Genomic DNA, 19,478 nt, shown 5'->3' on the forward strand with positions numbered 1-19,478 from the left:
TTGCGATAGCCTAGTAGCCTGGACAACCTCTTTATTTTTACAGACGTGATGTAATGATGCAGTGCCATGCTCGAATTTCCTGCGAAAACCTACCCGTACCACTCAAATTAGAAAACATTATTATAAGATAACCGCTGTGAATCTGGCTAAAGTAAGGCGATAGTTTTGAACACTGGCTGGTTATGTGCTTGCTCAAATATTGATTTTGGATCATTTTTCACCAAAAAAAAGTTACGGACTGCAGCTTTAAGTAAAGATCATGTTCCATGAAGATACTTTGTAAATTTCCTACAGTAATAACAAAACTTAATTTTTGATTAGTAATATGCATTGCTAAGAACTTCATTTGGACCACTCTAAAGGCAATTTTCTCAAAAAAATTTTTTTTATATATATATATATATATATATATATATATATATATATATATATATATATATTTATTTATTTATTTATTTTGCACCCTCAGATTCCATATTTTCAAATAGTTGTATCTCGGCCAAATATTGTCCTATCATAACAAACCATACATCAAAAAATTGACCCTTATGACTGTTTTATGGTCCAGGGTCACATATGCTAGTAATATGCATGCTAAAATACCTGATAGTTAATAGTGAGAATTAGCCATTAAAATAAAGTGTTACCAATATGATTGTTTAAACTTTTATCAGTTTTTATTTTTATATGCACAAAAAGACATCCCCTTCTGTCTTGATCTCATTGAGGAACAGGGGTGTGCTAAGGGGGCTGAAGCCCTGAATGTTTTTATAACCATGCCCTATACGTATCATCACTGGGCCCAATTAGCCTTTTTCTCTCCCCGGTGTCATGTGACTCGTTGGTGTTACAAGGTCTCAAGTGTGAATGGGGAGCAGGTGTGTTAAATTTGGTGTTATCGCTCTCACTCGCTCATACTGGTCACTGGAAGTTCAACATGGCACCTCATGGCAAAGAACTCTCTGAGGATCTGAAAAAAAGATTTGTTGCTCTACATAAAGATGGCGTAGGCAATAAGAAGATTGCCAAGACCCTGAAACTGAGTTTTTCAGCGCGGATATCCCTCGATATCCGGAGCGTTTATTTATCAGTATTTTATTTTCCTAGTTGTCTATTCCGAGTTGTGTTATGGTAAAAATAGCAACAGGTAGCGCTAGTAGCTCACAGAGTACAACCATTTTACGTCATCAGAATAATGGCGCCCCCCCATAGTCCAAAATATGTATAAACCGATGTGATTTTTTTAAAATAACAAATCTTTAATGGGTTTTGTACTACATATTTCAGTAAGAGGCATCGTTTATGTTATATTAAGCCATACAAGTCTTAATACCCAGGGATCCCTTTAAGGGAGTGACAGCCCCTGCTTTAAAATACCTGCGGTAAGCATGAATTGAGCTGTCGCATAAATGTCTTTGACAGACACCCCTCTAAACAATACCCATGACATTGCCATCCCCCTTGTGGAGCACGCATGCACCCCTGTTAGCAGTGCCAATCCTTTACTTTTCCATGATCCAATGTAAAAAACGTTATTTAGACAGTGGTTTCCCCTGAACTGGATTAGCAAAACATAAAAAACACAAAAACAGCTGATCAAAACACATAGCGCATGTCTGCTCAACGTGCCTGCATAAAACTCACACAGGGCACAAAGCGTGAATCCTCCAGTCTTCCTCCAAGTCAATAGAGAGGTTTGACAGGGCGGGCAGCTCGAATGAGAGTGCACTATATGCCTTGATGTGACACCACTCTTGATCCATCCAACGCAAATTGGATGCACGTGGGACGCACTGACAGTGCATGTAGATCACCAACGCATTACGCTGATGCCAGCACCAGCAGCATCCTTAGATCCAAGAATTCTATAAGCTCAAACATGGAATATCCCCGCAATCGGGCACTGATGCTGTGATAAAGATTTTCGCCCGCAACAATCTTCAGATATGCACCACTTCAATGCATAAAGCCCCGTTGTCGATGGCGCACTAGGACTTTGATTTTTGGCAAATTCATTAGATTCTCCCTCTCAGCAGGTAACCCCACAGAGATTACAGCTCTGGCCGAAGATGCAGAATCTACCCCCCTGCCTGTGACAGCAGGTCCTTGCATAGGTGAAGACACCACAGCAGTCCTGCTGCAACATCATCATGCTTGATGATGCCTCTTCGCTGGCCAGCGCTGACTCACCTGTAAGGTGGGCTTTGTCAGTTCCACCGGTGGAAACGCATACAGGGTCCAGAGCCATACATGCCACAGAGCTCCTTATCCATGTAGTGACACACCAGTCAACACCACTATACATGACATAACCCAAATGCACAACGGTGTAATTGTCACCTGTCTGCAGTGTTGGTTAGTAGTGTCGCTACAAGTAGTGATGCTAGTAGTTTAACTACATTTCTCAGTAGTATGGTGGTAGTGTCGCTGTTTTCTGAATCAAATAGCTTTTCAGTACCGAAGCTCTATTTTTGATCAAGTAGCGCGGTAGCGTCAACAAAAGCTAACGTTACATTTTCCAAAGCATTTCTGAAACTCAAGCTCAAATTAGAAATATAAAAGCTGATCCTGGATCAGTAAATGATGCCACTGCCACTAAACCTCATTACGCCATTGGCTCCATTGGCCATTGGTCAATCAAACCTCTTTATTCCTCCCGCCTCTCTCGTGAATGAAGTGCGGCACGCAGATTGGAGCATCTCAGTTTGTTTGCTGTCTGAAGGTAAATAAAGAACTGTTGACTGAATGAGTACAGCGTTTTCTTTACTCGAGAAACACTATATTTATAAAGGCTAATGTTTTTTGTTTTGTTTTTAAGGACCATAGATTGTGTAAAGCACTGAATCTTTTATAATATATTTTGGCCCAAAATAACAGAAAAAACTGAGCGCCCTCATATCGACAGAAAACTGTATAACCTGCACGTTCATGTAAACGTAAATGCGCTGCACGCACTGCCACTGATGTGGCGGTAATGACGGGGAAAAACATTCACTGGTCAAAACTTAGTATTTGAAATTGATTTTGGTGAAATGTTAATATAATGACACATGCAACGATGCAAATAAACATAGCCTATGTGTAGGCCTATACATTTATATGGTAACTCCATAAGATTTTATTGATGTATTAACTAACATGAGTGAACAATGGACAATACATTTATTACAGTATTTATTAATCTTTGTTAATGTTAGTTTATTCTGCCCTCATAGAACGTGAACTGTGCTCCATTAGACAGATAGCAAGCATTTAGAATAAAGTCCCAAGGCGTACTTTTCTTGGTGAAACTTTTACTGTAAAACTGAAAATATAGAAAATACAATATGTAAATACACATGACAAGAAAACATTATTCTGCTGCTATCCTTGCTATTATACTGTTTGATGACAGTCTGTTTGCTCTTATTCACAACCGTTCTCTTCAATAACAGTGTTCGTTTTAACATCAAAGACAGTCAAATCACTTGTTACATTCAAACCTCCATAACAACTTGATTAACATCGTAAATTACTTCAAATGTCAAATGTTTTCCAGAGCTAAACTGTTAAAGGATTGCATTTCTGAGCTGTGCTGCGTCATCATTCCTTCTCTTTTGTTTCTGAACATACCCAAACATCCTCTTGCACTGAGATCGCGACTAAAATAAAAATTCCCAGAGGAAATAATTCAAAATATAATATAAATATAAATAAAATATTAAAATAATACACAAAAATAGCATTTAAATTTCCAAGGGCAGCACATAGTTGATGACAATACAGTCATTCATTGGTAGTTCACGTTAGTTCACAGTGCATTAACTAACGCTAACAAACACAACTTTTGATTTTAATAATGCATTAGTAAATGTTGAAATTAACATTAAGATAAAAAAAATGCTGCAGAGTATTGTTCATTCTTAGTTCATGTTAACTACACTAGTTAACTAATGTTAATTAATGGACCTTATTGTTAAGTGTTACCCTTTGTAACACTTGTGTCTGTATAGCTTACAATAAAGCCACAATACCAACTACCAATAGGAGGTTTCCGGCCGACAGAAAAAATTTATTTTGCCTATGTCACAATATAAGGTAAATCCGGCCCTGTACATGATACTGATTTTTGTTGCCAAATTGGTTTGGAACAGTTGTTGAATAAACAATTAACCTGAACTATTATGCCTGTCTATCTGCTTGACTGACAGTTTTATTGATCACTGAGAGAGCATTGACTTGGTATGATGTTTGTTCAGTATAAACATTTTTTTTTAAATGGCTTGGATGTAGTAAACTACTTTTGCCATGTTGCTGTTGCTTAGCTTGCTACATTTCCCAGGGCTGTAGCTTTAGTGTAGTGAAGCTTAATTTAATGAAGAGCAACTGTTAGCTTAGCTCACTACATTTTCCAAGTAGCTTGCCCAACACTACCTGTCTGTTTAAATGCCACATGACATTAAGCCCAGTGCTCTGCATCCATCTCTGGAATGCATGTATAAAGAGGATACCCAGCCAAATGGCTAAAAGAAAGAAACTGCAGTCAATAGCCCACAAAATTTTGTGAAGAACCCACAGTGTTGGCAACACCTGGGAAACCTTCACGTCTTCTTATAAACAATGCTGGATATGGCATATCACTGCATCTTTCTCCTTTGCCATCACATGGCCTGATTGTGAGGTTAGTGGTTCTAAAGCATTTTGATTTGTTTTGATAAATCAGCATATGAGGCATTGAATGCTGAACACGAAGTTTCTTAATTGACAACAAACTTAGTTTCCTGACCTACTTAAGCTGAACCCACCCTGAGTCTTTTCTGCACCAAGAGAAGAAAATGACTGCCTCTAGACCAGTGATACACAAATCTGGCTCACAAGATCCACTTTCCTGCAGAGCTTAGCTTCAACCCTGATCAAACTCACCTACCTGTGATTTTCTAATGATCCTGAAGACACTGATTAGCATTCTCAGGTGTGTTTGATTAGGGTTAGAGCTAAACTCTGCAGGAAAGTGGATCTCACGAGCCAGATTTGGGTATCCCTGTTTTAGACCAACATTCCTACCCCACCTACGGACTAGGCACCGGACTGCCCATGCCTTTCCTACACCTTTCGTCAGGGGCAGAATCTTTGTTTTTGACCCTATCTGCTGCTTAGTCTGTCTGTGTGTGTGTGTGTGTGTGTGTGTGTGTCCGCCCAGCCTCCCAAGCAATGGGCCTCGTCAGCTGTCCTTTTGGCTGGTTGTGGTATGGAAGATGACCTAAACCTTGGTTGTGCAGCTGACTGCACTGGCCTGCTGAACTTCCTCAGCATTGAAATGCATCAAAGCTCTCTTCAAAGAGTCTGGATGGGGAGATTGGTGTGCTAAGGAAAGCATTCAGATATCATTCAGGCAGGTTTGCCAGGGTCAAGCCAAGATAGAGCTGTGCCACAACACAGTACTGACCATCACATGACCCAGTGACATCAGCGCACAATGGGTTGCACATAGTATTTAGTCAGGGGTACTACATGAGGTACCCGCAATACCACTATTTTGAGTGAGCGCCAGGTAGGCAGCAAGTGAATGCTCCATTTGGGGCCCAACACTAGCCCTGCTTCCCCCGCTCCTTTGAACTCCATAAACTTATTTGCCACCAGGGGGGTGGGGGTGACGTAGGCTTCAGCCATGGAGATGTGAGTACTACCACACTATCCAGATAAGGTGGCAGGCGTGTTCTTACTGTCTGCACAGGAGTCAAATAGAACTCGCCAAAACGTGAGCTTTTCTGTCTCAGAGAAGGGGCAGGCCACTCCACCAACAACAACACTGCCGCTCTCCAATACAGATCAATGAAGGGATCTTTCACTGCTTTGCTTCTACCCACCTCCTCAGGATTTGCCCTGGTTGGAAAAGGTCACCAGAAAATTGCGTCATTGGCCTTTCAGGCATAAATAAAGGTGTCTTCAGCTATTAGTGTGAGAGCTCAATATCTCAGTCGTGTGTTGTACCATGTGAACTGACAGAATGGGAACAGTTTCTTTCTCTGTTCCTGAATGAATCAACCGTTTTGAATGAATCAATTAAATAAATTAATCAACCACTCACTCATTAAGACAGCTACTGGCAATTTTAGATTTATATTTGAAAGATCATTCTATTTTCTTTATATCATTTTATATTTCTATATTCCAAATTTTATATTGAAAACATTAATCTCATAACAGTATTTATGAAATTTCTAGGTGTAGGGTAAATACATGTACAAGATCTCCTTAAAAATAAGTGCACAGAGACCTGCGTCTTTTTTTATAATTACTTCTTTTGTTTTTTTTTTTTTTTTAAATAAAGCAACTTAGCCAATGCAACTCATGCAACATTTTATTTAAAGTGTGTCCCATGTATTCTGACACATGCGTGGATGTCTCTGGGCTAAGCCCCAGATATCCACTCACCCTAGAACAGTCCCTCCCAAGAAGACCATTAGACAACTGCAGCTCATCCAGAACGCTGCTGCCAGGATTCTGACTAGAACCAGAAAATCTGAGCATATCACACCAGTCCTCAAGTCCTTACACTGGCTTCCAGTTACATTTAGGATTGATTTTAAAGTACTTTTACTCGTTTATAAGTCACTCAATGGCCTAGGACCTAAATATATTGCTGATATGCTCACTGAATATAAACCAAACAGACCACTCAGATCATTAGGATCGAGTCAGTTAGAAATACCAAGGGTTCACACAAAACAAGGGGAGTCTGCTTTTAGCTATAATGCCGCCCGCAGTTGGAACCAGCTTCCAGAAGAGATCAGATGTGCTAAAACATTAGCCACATTTAAATCAAGACTCAAAACTCATCTGTTTAACTGTGCATTTGTTGAATGAGCACTGTGCTATATGTCCGAACTGACTGCAATAATTTTATGTATAATCATTTTCTTTAAATTTATTTAAATCATTTTCTATATCATTTTAAAATTCTTTGTTTTTATTATTTTTATTCCATGTTTTTATTGATTTTAATGTCTACTTCACTTTCTTTTATGTAAAGCACTTTGAATTACCACTGTGTATGAAATGTGCTATATAAATAAACTTGCCTTGCCTTGCCTTGTTGAGGAACCTACAGAATAGACACACTTTGGCTCACACATGTAAATTCCCACGATAGACAAAAAAAGGACCATTCGTACCCTTGAAAACAGGACGAACGGTTTAATTGAGCCTAAGGCACCCAGAGTGACCCCTTCTTACTGACAGCTTCCTGACAGACAGGCAGCAGTTAGTAAAGCTTGATAAATTCGCAACCAACACCCACACTATCAGCACTGGAGCTCCTCAGGGCTGTGTTCTCTCCCCACTGCTCTTCTCCCTCTACACCAACGACTGCACATCTAAACACCCTTCTGTCAAGCTCCTAAAGTTTGCAGATGACACCACACTGATCGGCCTCATCCAGGACGGTGATGAGTCTGCTTACAGACGGGAGGTTAAGGAGCTGGCTGTATGGTGCAGTCTTAACAACCTGGAGCTTAACACGCTCAAAACTGTGGAGATGTTTCTACTTTGATCGTGGACTTCAGGAGAAACCCCCCTGGTCTCCCCCCACTCACCATCATGAACAGCACTGTGACTGCAGTGGAGTTATTCAGATTCCTGGGCAGCACCATCTCCCAGGACCTGAAGTGGGATATTCACATAGACTCCATTGTCAGGAAGGCCCAGCAGAGGTTGTACTTCCTTCGCCAGCTGAGGAAGTTCAACCTGCCACAGGAGCTGCTGAAACAGTTCTACTCTGCCATCATTGAATCCGTCCTCTGCACTTCAATAACTGTCTGGTTCAGCTCAGCTATCAAATCTGACCTCAGAAGACTACGGAGGGTAGTCCGGACTGCTGAGCGAATCATTGTTACAACCCTCCCCACTCTCCAAGAACTGTACTTATCCAGAGTGAGCAAAAGGGCTGGTAAAATCACTCTGGATCCCTCACATCCAGCACACTCCCTATTTGAACTGTTACTGTCTGGTCGATGCTACAGAGCTCTGAGCACCAGAACGACCAGACACAGGAACAGATTCTTCCCTCAGGCAATCCATCTCATGAACACTTGACAATAAACGTGGAACACACAACTATTATACATTATTTATCCACCACACTTACTTATTTTTAATTTTTTCTCATTTCAAATTTGCACATATCAGACCTGTACATACATAATTGTCTATATTATATATTGTGATTTTGCTGTTTTGTACATTGCTTATTTGGATATTTGTATATATTTGTATATTATTATTTATTATCTGTGTCCTGTTGCTGTATTTTTGTTGCACTGTGGGGCTTCTGTCACTATAACAAATTCCTCGTATGTGTAAACATACTTGGCCAATAAAGCTCTTTCTGATTCTGATTCTCTCCTCCTACAGACTCGAGAACAGCCGCTAATGCTAACTAACGGTTACTAGGGAGAGACTGAAACGCTGGGCAGTGCAGGTCATTTGGCTGACAGCTGGACAGAGGGTTTGTTTGTACATGAATGCCACGCTGTTGGAGACAGAGAACAGCTCTGTCTCATGTGACGTAAGTGCTTCTAATTGTGTGTAGCAACAAAGTCATTTCCACTTCTAATTTAAGAACTCTTTCATATAATATACTTAAACCTAATATCAAACAAACTACGTCAAGCCTGAGAGCTGCATGCATGACTTCCATTGACCAGACAGATTTATACTGCATAATAATGATGTGCTGGGGAATTTCAGCTTTTCTCCTGTGAGAAATGTGTGTTGTCGTAAAATTTACAATGGGCTAGTGCATGTAAAATAAAATAAAAACAAAAAGTTGCTTTGCAATGTGGTGAAAAAAAGCTTAAAAGATACATTGAATACAAAACCTCAAAACCATGAAAAAGCTTATTTTTCAGGCTAGACCAGCAAATGCGCTTGTGCAGTCATAAGCACGTGTCTCAGAATACTGAAGCTGTGTCCAAAATGCTGCACTATACACTATGCTCTTATATACTATGTATTTGTGCACTATGTACTCATCAATGTAGTGTATGAATTATATACAATTTTGTAATTCATAATCGGCATCTGATAGCCCCTTTCCCTTCGCTATTTACAACTGTGACATTTGAGTGCATGAGATGTCTGACATTCCACACTTTGTTTCTTCGGTTATTTAAGTAGATCATCTGGGTATTTAAAGCGCTCTTTTTCTTTTTTTGGAATTTTCAGTGTGAACACACTACTCACACTATTTACTCTGCAAATTGTCATAGAATAGTGCATTAGTATGCAATTTGGGATGCATCTTGACTTTGTCTACTGCAACCAGCTTCTAAAGGCAGTTGCAGTGATGCAATGACTTTATCAATTAATGATTGGCTCTTTTATTCAGAAGACAGGATGGCATATTGCTCGTTGTGCTTTCTTCCATTCATAAGTAATAAGAGTTCCCCTTCAAGGGAACTTCGAGCTGCGTCCCTCTCTAGGGGACACTTTGGGGAATGCTGCCAGCATGACCAGTGTCTAAAGCATGTGTAAAATAATGCCAATCCTATTGGTCCACGGGGCCCGTGACATAGATGGGTACCCAAAATTATAAAAGGGCACCTGCTGAATATGTCACCAAATTTAGTTGTCTTCAGAGCCATCTGTTTGTTCACATGTGTTAAACGTCACTTTAAGGACGTTAAAGGACGTTCGAGATGCACTTTAAGGAATGTGTGCCTCCGTGTTTGGATCCTAACACTTGAGGGCATATTCTAACTTTTGCGTCTTTGTCTTGGCGTCTACGTGCTCATTGTGACGGGTCACAATAATAACACTCCGCTAGTGCTTGTTCCTATTCTTGAGGGAAGCGGAGCCAAGCATTTGTGTCTCTGGCCGTTGCCACGGAATGGTCTATCTCATTTCACAGCGATTGCTTTTATCTGCGGTGTCCGCATACCCTTTACATTGGGTTGCCTGGTACCGTGGATCATGCTTTTGCCGTGGATAATGCTCATGTTGCTATAATGATGAGTCGCTTTTAGCTCCAAGCGTACGAGATGGCAAGATCACGAACAGAGCTATAGTCAGTTCAGCTGTGCCTCTCTAATATTTATGTTATTGTATGTAGAGAGCCTCGCTGGGCAAGGATACATTCAATGCTCTGAAGAGAGAGCTTGCGAGCTTCTCCCTCAGGGTGTTTCAGTGATCTAGAATGGTAATGGGCTGCCTCCCCAGGCTTCTGGGCATTTTTAAGTGGGTGGTCCCTCTGAATCCCACTTAGTAAGTTTGGGCTGAGTTGAATGATCCCCCTCTAGAGGGCAGTGACAAGTCTCTGCTCCGAGTGTAGCTGTCTGCAGATGGTTATGCTCCAGCTCAAGCTCTGGAATATAGCAGTCTGAGGGCAACTATGTTCTAGCCTGGCTTCTATGACTCGGTTGGTACCCCTTGGCACAAGCTCACCCAGGTAATCACTGAAGTCTTTGCAAACTTCAGCCTTATCTGAGGGAATTTCTATTCAAGGATAGCTGTGTCCAGCCACCTAGTGTTATGGACGCTGCTTACATTAGACTTTGATCTTGGACTAATGGCATTTTATGTGTTGACTTTTTAGTGAATCATTTACCATGTTCTGGATCTCCCTCTTGTGAACCTCTGGTCAATATACAGTGCTCGCTAGCCTACTGTGGGACTGACACTGCTTGGGGATCCCTTTAGTATAGCCATCTGAGGATGGCTATATTTCAGCCATTGTTATGGCAGGACAGGCTTACTTGGATACATCTATCTGAGGTTAGCTGTGTTTTACCTTGCCCTTTCCTGGAAACATAGCTATCTAAAACATGCTGGGTTAAATACAACAATTGGGTTGATTTTGACCCAGCGGTCGGGTTCCTGGCCAGAAGGCTGGATTAAACATCCCCAACTGTTGGTTGAAAACATGCTTGTCCATATTTTACCCAGTGCTGGGTTGTATTTAACCCAGCATTTTTTTAGAGTGTATGTACTCCTTGAGCCCAGCCTAGATAGCGCTGTCTCCCCTTATGGGAGTCTAAGATTAGACAGCCAAACTGCTGATGGTCTTGGCAGTTGCAGTGGTCCCCTTTCCTACAGCCTAGCTTTCTGAGGATAGACGTGCTAGTTCGGTGATTGCTCCCCTACCTAGGGTTTTTAAGTAGTGGTCTTCTTGTGCCCTTATCTAGACAGTGCTGTCTCTCCTGCTAGGTTTTTAAGTAGACAACCCGCTCTTTGTGGTCTGGGTAGTCTCAGTCGGTCCCCTTCTGGTAGCCTTCCTAGGTACATAGCTATCTGAGGATATCTATGTGCTACCTCATTGACTGCTCCCCTTCTTAGGGTCTTTAAGTAGTGGTCTCCTTGAGCCCTCGCCAAGACAGTGCTATTTCCCCTGCTAAGGTTGCATCTCAAGATGGCGCCACGCATGGCAGCCATTGTGCTTGGCTCTCCAGTTGTTTTAGTGTTTTTGTTAGTTTTTCCTGTTTTTTGTTTGTCAAACATGATCAGTTTCACCAGGGAAGAACTGCTGAACATTCGGCAGAACACACTACAAAATCTCCAACCAGTTTTCGATTATTTGGATGTTTTGCTGAACATAGTAGTCGGTGGAACTGCGGCGCTGTTTAGACGCTTCAGGACATGCAGACAGGGGAAGCGAGCCGGCGCGCACGTGAAGCTCAGACAGTGCAAACTTCGCATGCCGTTGCCTAGCATCCATCTGGTGAATCTCCGCTCTCTACCCAACAAAACGGACGAACTCCTTCTGCTTTCCCAGTTAAACAAGGACTTTTCAAACTCTGCTACTCTGTGTTTCACGGAAACCTGGCTGAATGATGCCATCCTGGACAGCGCGCTTCATCTGCTGAGCTTTCAGCTGATCAGGGCAGATCGCGATGCAGAATCAACGGGGAAAAAAAATCGCACGGCGGCGTGACATTAAGGGCTGTAAAGAGATGGACTAATGACACAGAGAGGGTTTTACAAGCCTGTTTCGACCTTACTGATTGGAGTGTTTTTGAAGCTGCTGCAAACGATCTGGGTGAGCTCACAGAGACTGTAACATCATATATCAGTTTCTGTGAAGATATGTGCATTCCTACCAGGACTCATCTAACTTATAACAATGACAAACCATGGTTCAGATGAATTATTCCAATAAGCTAAGGATCCAATTCTCTTCCAGTGACACGGCTTCAGTGTGGAAAGATCTGAAAGACATCACCAATTACAAGACACCATCCCCCAGCACTGTGGAGAATCCACAACTAGCAGACGATCTGAATGAGTTCTACTGCAGGTTTGAAAAAACACCATTCATACCTCCTGCCATCCCCCTCTTCCCCCTTCCTGCACTGCAGATGACGTGCGCCAGGTCTTCAGAAGGAACAAGAGAAGAAAGGCACCAGGCCCAGACGGTGTGACACCAGCCTGTCTGAAATCCTGTGCTGACCAGCTGGCCCCCATCTTCACACAAATCTTCGCACAGATCACTGGACAGACCAAGGACTCTGTTTGTGGACTTCAGCTCGGCCTTTAACACTATCATTCCAAACCTCCTCCTGCCCAAACTAACTCAGCTCTCCGTCCCCACCTCCGTCTACCAGTTGATCACCAGCTTCCTGACAGACAGGCAGCAGCTAGTGAGGCTGGGAAAATACACATCCAGCACCCGTACGATCAGCACTGGAGCTCCTCAGGGCTGAGTTCCCTCCCCACTGCTCTTCTCCCTCTACACCAACGACTGCACAGCTAAAGACCCTTCTGTCAAGCTCCTGAAGTTTGCAGATGACACCACACTGATCGGCCTCATTCAGGACGGTGATGAGTCTGCCTACAGACAGGAGGTTAAAGAGCTGTCTGCCTGGTGTAGTCTTAACAACCTGGAGCTCAACATGCTCAAAACAGTGGAGATGATTGTGGACTTAAGGAGAAACCCCCCTGCTCTACCCCCACTCACCATCATGGACAGCACTGTAGCGACAGTGGAGTCATTCAGATTCCTGGGCAGCACCATCTCTCAGGACCTGAAGTGGGACATTCACATTGATTCTATTGTCAAAAAGGCCCAGCAGAGCTTGTGCTTCCTTCGCCAGCTGAGGAAGTTCAACCTGCCACAGGAGCTGCTGAAACAGTTCTACTCTGCCATCATTGAATCCGTCCTCTGCACTTCATTATAACTGTCTGGTTCAGCTCAGCTACCAAATCTGACCTCAGAAGACTACAGAGGGTAGTCCGGACTGCTGAGCGAATCATTGGTTGATTGTGTGCCTAGCTTGGTTAGGGTGTTTCCCCCTTATCTGGAATCGGGCTCCCTCGGTTCTACCAAGTTATGTGAGCGGCCCGAGGCGTCAGTGGCTTAGCCCCTTTCTGAGGAAAGTTTTGTTGTATATCTGTCACCTACTTGGTGCTCTCTCACCAAGTGGCCATGCATGCTCCTCGGCATGGTATGATTGGATATCGTTCGTCAACGTGTCCCCTAGAGGGGGACGCAGCTCGAAGTTCTCTTGAAGGGGAACGTCTCAGGTTACACATGTAACCATGGTTCCCCGAGATGAACGAGATGCTTCGACCCCTTGCCATGCTTTCGGCCTGCCTGTTTACGTCTCCTCAGACAACTGAGTTGGTGAGTTGTTTTATACGTGTGTCAGACATGCTGGCAGCATTCCCCAAAGTGTCCCCTAGAGGGGGATGCAGCGTCTTGTTCCCTCTCGAGGAACCATGTTTGCATGCGTAACCTGAGACATTCACCGTCTATTCTGATTGGATGCAGATACACTAGTAGTATAGTTTAGTTTGGTGATGTGAAGAACGACAATTAAACACTTGTTTCCATCTAAATATTCTTAACCTGTTAATGTTTGCCAGAGCGACGGCACACTGAAGCGTTTTTTTCCCCACTAGTTTAATGTTTATGAATGAATTTAATGTGAAAGAATATCATTAGTTTCAAGTTTCAAGTTTACTTTATTTATATAGCACATTTAAAACAGCCAGAAGACTGACCAAAGTACTTTACACTTGGAAGCATTAATCTTGACAAACTATATATCATTCTGAAGGTCTAAGCCTCAAGCATCGATGACAGATCGCTGTTTTCCGATGGAAAGCTTATAAGGAATGTATTTGCTACATTTGTGTAAGCAGTACACATCAAAACATGCAGAATAAAAAAGCAGTACGTACCAGATTCATTGTAATAACGAGTCACAAACGCGTCCACTGCTGAAATCCCAGTTTAGTTAGACAGGTAAGGGTCCACAGAACAACATCCCAGCGAGCACTTTTAGTCCAACAAAACAATAACGTAATAAGGATGACTATTCCTTTGTTTACATTTCATTTCTTCGGGAGAGTTATTGTTCGCATCCGTTATGGAATAAATTACGCTCAAAAACAGCGTCTTGGTGGTAGAAAAACAACAGAGTGCTGTAGCAGTTTTACAAACAGAATGAGACCGTCCATGGAAAAAAAGTCTCAGATAAGTGGAATATAGTTTATTTGAATTTGGCGCTCTCTCCTGAAAGCGTGACACAGCTGTCATCTGAGCGGGGCGTAATTTAGCGATCTGCTTTTTACATAAAAAACTGTTTTTTTTTCTTCTACATTTTTTATATGTGTGTGTGAGGAATGTGGCCGTATCTGCATGATTATCATCTGTTTGGACGCACATCAGCGTGTTATTACCGACTCTATGATGGCTATCATTGTGATTCAATGATCAGCTATTATTGATTATATGGCCCATCTGTATGAAAGCACATCAGCGTGTGATTACTGACTGTATGACCATGTCATGAATATGTATAATGACTAAAATAGTTTGTATAATTCTGCAATACTGCAATTCTGGTGGTTATTTTTCCTCAAACAGAGGGGCTGGGGGGACTATAAATATTTTCAGAAAAAATATTGCAGGAATCTCATTTTTCATGGTATACTCTTCAAATTTGAAATATAAACTCATGAGACACGTGGCTTTCAACCCATTACTTATTTCATGTATTTGTATATGAAATAAAAAAACATTCAGTGTGGAAAAACATTTTTCAAGGCACGTCAGTGTCTATAACTTTTTATCTTTTTGAGCATTATCAAGTCTGGATGATGGATCGTAAAGCCTAGAGTGTCTTCTTTCCAAAGATTTGTTTGGAATAATTGGTTTGTGTAGCACACTTTGTCAGGAACTGTTACCATTTTAATTTAGGTACGTTATTTTCACCTGTGAGGCCCCAAATGGGGGGCGAAGGTTAACAGGTTAAGCAAATTTTGGGATATCACATAAAAATTGCTGGACTGAAATGCCAAGATGTGTATAAAATCTTGAAATGTGCATAAAAACCATATGAGGTGGTTGTTTTTTATCCTATAAGAAAACATGCACATAAACTATGATGGAATTTACAGAATAAATTCATCCAAGCACAACAAAAAGCACACACACACACACACACACACACACACAACAAGTTGACTCAAAAGGTTATGTTATTGGATAACTGGACTAACTAGCAGACCGATCTCAGTGCACACCATCGAAAATATAATTTTAGTCATTATGAAATGCCTGAGCCAAAGTATGAAAATGATTTGGTATAAAAACCTCCCAGAACCGTCTCCCACAAGTGCGTTCAGAAACAGCGTTTGTTATTCTGTTTCATCGGCGTGTTCTGAAGAGCAAGTCATTTATTATTAGAGTCACAGGCTTCCTCGGTAACACAAAACTTTCATTTTTATTTATAAGTACTTTGTGCCAGTGTCCCAGGAAGTGACAATTCTGTTCTTTTCAACACATGGAATGAAAATGGTTCTTATATAATACTTAATGTAATATTCTAATTTCTGCAACTTAAATTTGCAACATTGGATGAAAACATAGCTCATGAAACACTTATTATCATGCTTTAACAGCAAAGAAAACAAGAGAATCAGTATGGCTGATAGAGTGACTCTATAAAACTGACCTGTGTCAATGTAATTTAGTACACACACACACACAAAGAAAAATGCAATGACGATACTAACTAAAGAACTATTTGAATGCACCTTTTGCCTTTTTGCCATCCCGTATGTGTAAATAAACATATATAAATAACACATATTTTTCAAAGAGCTTGCAAATGTGCTGTCTTGAATCTCAAAACCTGACAGCAAAGGCAGGATATGGGACTGATAAAGCAGGATTATGTCAGCAGTGAAGAGTGAACCTGAATTAATAAGTTAAGTTGTCAAAAGCTCACACTTATGTCCTATTGGAAAGAGTCTATGTATAATTTCTGTTCATGAGTGTCTACTTGGCAGCAAGTTGTTACTGAAAATACTATTGTAACCTTCCTAATAACAACCAAGTTTATGAACATGACGTGTACTCTTTGTAAGCTTTGTTTTGATTTCTTTTGGCAATAATTTGCCAGACCCATTGTTTAATCAGTGTTTGTAACAGCTGACGTCCTTAATACAAATAGTCTGATTTAACCTGCATTTGTTCAGACTTCCTGTAGTGCTTTTCCATCATCTCTCCATGTTTGCCATGGAACAGTCCCTTTTCCAATTTCACAAAGTTGAAAAAAAAAAAAATCAATCAATAAATCAATAAATGTGGAGGAATTGCAAGAAGGATGATGTTGTTATGATGAGACGTTAATATTTCTGTCATCATTTGCTCACATTCATGCCATTCCAGACCTCTGTATGCTGGACAGCAACTTGTCCTTTGAAAATCATATTTCCCATGTTACAAAAACAGCATTCTTCCATCTTAGAAACATTGCCAAGCTTCGAAACATGCTACCTGTTTCTAAAGCAGAAAAGCTAGTTCATGCATTCATGACCTCTAGACTGGACTATTGTAATGCACTGCTAGCTGGTTGTCCTGCATCTTCAATAAACAAGCTACAGATAGTCCAAAATGCAGCGGCTAGAGTTCTTACCAGGTCAAGAAATTATGATCATATTACCCCAATTTTACAGTCTCTGCACTGTCTTCCACTGTTATTCAGTTCCTTATCATTTACAAAATATTATTACTTGCCTATAAGGCCCTAAATGGTTTAGCTCCTGCGTACCTAACTTGTCTTCTACCACGCTACAATCCAACCCGCTCCCTAAGGTCACAAAACTCTGGACTTTTGGTAGTACCTAGGATAGCAAAGTCCACTAAAGGAGGTAGAGCTTTTTCACATTTGGCTCCCAAACTCTGGAATAGCCTTCCTGATAACGTTCGGGGTTCAGACACACTCTCTCTGTTTAAATCTAGATTAAAGACACATCTCTTTAGCCAAGCATTCACATAATGCATCTTATAATCTTGTACTGCAGTTATATCTGATCAAATGTACATTATTATTATTCTTTAGCTTGGGTTGAACAAATCATTTTTGCTTAGATGGAACAGCAGCTACGCTAATTATGTCTCTATTTGTTTCTCTGTTGATTAACATCCCGTGGTAACTAGGAATTACAGAAGCTTCAGTCTGGATCCAACCCTTAAATGATCTGAGATGACCGAACACCTGAGAAAAGATAATGCCAACCCCTCAGAGGACCTCAGAGGATGGCAATGTTCAGACAACATACAGAATTACCAAATTTTGCCATAAGTTAAATATATTAAGGTTCTGCAATATATAAATATATTGTGGAAACTTAAATTCATGTAGAGCTGCTTTGCAACGATTTGTATCGTAAAAAGCGCTATACAAATAAACTTGAATTGAATTGAATTGTTGTTTTTTTCTGTGAAAAACATGAGCACCACTGAAGAATCTGTACATTGCTCTTTTCCGTAACAGCTTATAGACTCTGCAAGTCTTCTTTTGCCCTTAAAACTATCATAAAGTGTTCTTTTAACTATATAGTGTACTATATTCCCAGGCTTCAACCACTAACTTTCTGTGAAAACATGTTTTAAACAACCCAGGCTCATTGGAAACACATCTGCGTCGACATTTCTGCAAAATAATATTACGTTGCTTCTTGCACGTTTTATGGCCAACAAGTGGTGCTAAAAGCATGTTCAGTTTTATCCAAAAGGGATTAATATAAACCTGGTTTTATGAATTTGGTTGTTGTACATATCAAGGCAGTTTGGAAATTAAATCTCAGTCAGTGGTACTTAAAGGTTAATACTTTTACGTTTGAAAATAATGTAGCACCCACACTTATCATGACTGATAGTGTGAACAAAACCTCGTAGAAACACATCTGCTGAAGCAACCATGTAATTTGGTCATTTTATCTTGCTTCTACAAGCATTTAAGTACATTTATCGTGATTCATGTTTCATGGCACTCTATTCATGTTTCATGGGACCTGAGCGTGCAGTGCAGTTCTGTACCGGTTGCGCTACTGAGCAAGTTTATTACATCAGAAAAGCCATACATATGGAAATAAATAATGTTTTTTTTTTTTTTCTAAATTAAAGAGGTGGTTGACTGTTTTTCACGTAATTTACCTTTATTCCACACCACTCCGTCCCTTCTCCTATGAACGTGCTGATGATTTCCTGCTTTTATGAAACCCCTCCCTCAGAAATCCGTGATGGGCTCAGATTGGTTAGCTGGCCCAGTGTCTTGTGATTTGCTAAACCGCCTAGTGCAGAAATGTCACGCCCCTCAGCTCAGTGCTTGTGCTCCAGTTGTTTTGTAAACAATGGCGTTGTCAATATCGCTTATCAATTTGAGCCCAAATGAGATGCAGAGAATATCACTGAAGAGGATCACACAGAACCTGTGCAAGCACAGCTCTTACAGGACGTTTCAGAATGGTATGTTTTTTGTTTGTTGTTGTCTCGTACTTTAGATACGCTGTTATTTGTAAATGCTACTGCTTAGGTTATCTTCTAATATACGGTTTTATCCTGATTAAAGCTTTAAAACAGCATGGCAACCGCATGCGAATCCGCATATGCGAGATGTTTAACACTTCTCATAGCTATGTGAAAAATATCTGTCTGTACACAAAGTGTATAATTGGAACAAAATTTATTGGAGCTGACGGGCTGATGATCAGGTGAGAGAGAGATGCAGAGCAGGGAACGTGAGAAACAGGATTAAGAACCGCTGCTTTACAACATTAATTTTGAATCTTGTGAATCCATTAGAATCGTTAGAAGACAGAATCGCGATTCATATATGAATAGATTTTTTTTGTGTACCCCTAGTTTTGACGGCATGGCAACAACTCTTCCTCTTTTCTAAAGCTGATGGCCTCGGCCCCTTTATTGCATGTTCCCGGGGGTGGGGTTTATCAGGGTTTGTGACATCACAAACCCAGGAAGTAATTTGTTGTAGTCCCCACAAGCCGTTTTTGTAGGCATTAAACTGCCATAATTTTAAAAGACAATATCTTCGTTTGCATTGAACTTTCAGCGTCGTAACTTTGCAGATATTGTTTATGCTCAAACAGCAACATTACACACTAACTAACATTAAAAAAGGGAAATAGAAATCAACCACCCCTTTACGTATATATACAGTGGTGGTCAAAATTATTAGAACATTAGTATT

The sequence above is a fragment of the Barbus barbus genome (assembly GCF_936440315.1).
Source record: "Barbus barbus genome assembly, chromosome: 12".
Lineage (NCBI taxonomy): Eukaryota > Metazoa > Chordata > Actinopteri > Cypriniformes > Cyprinidae > Barbus > Barbus barbus.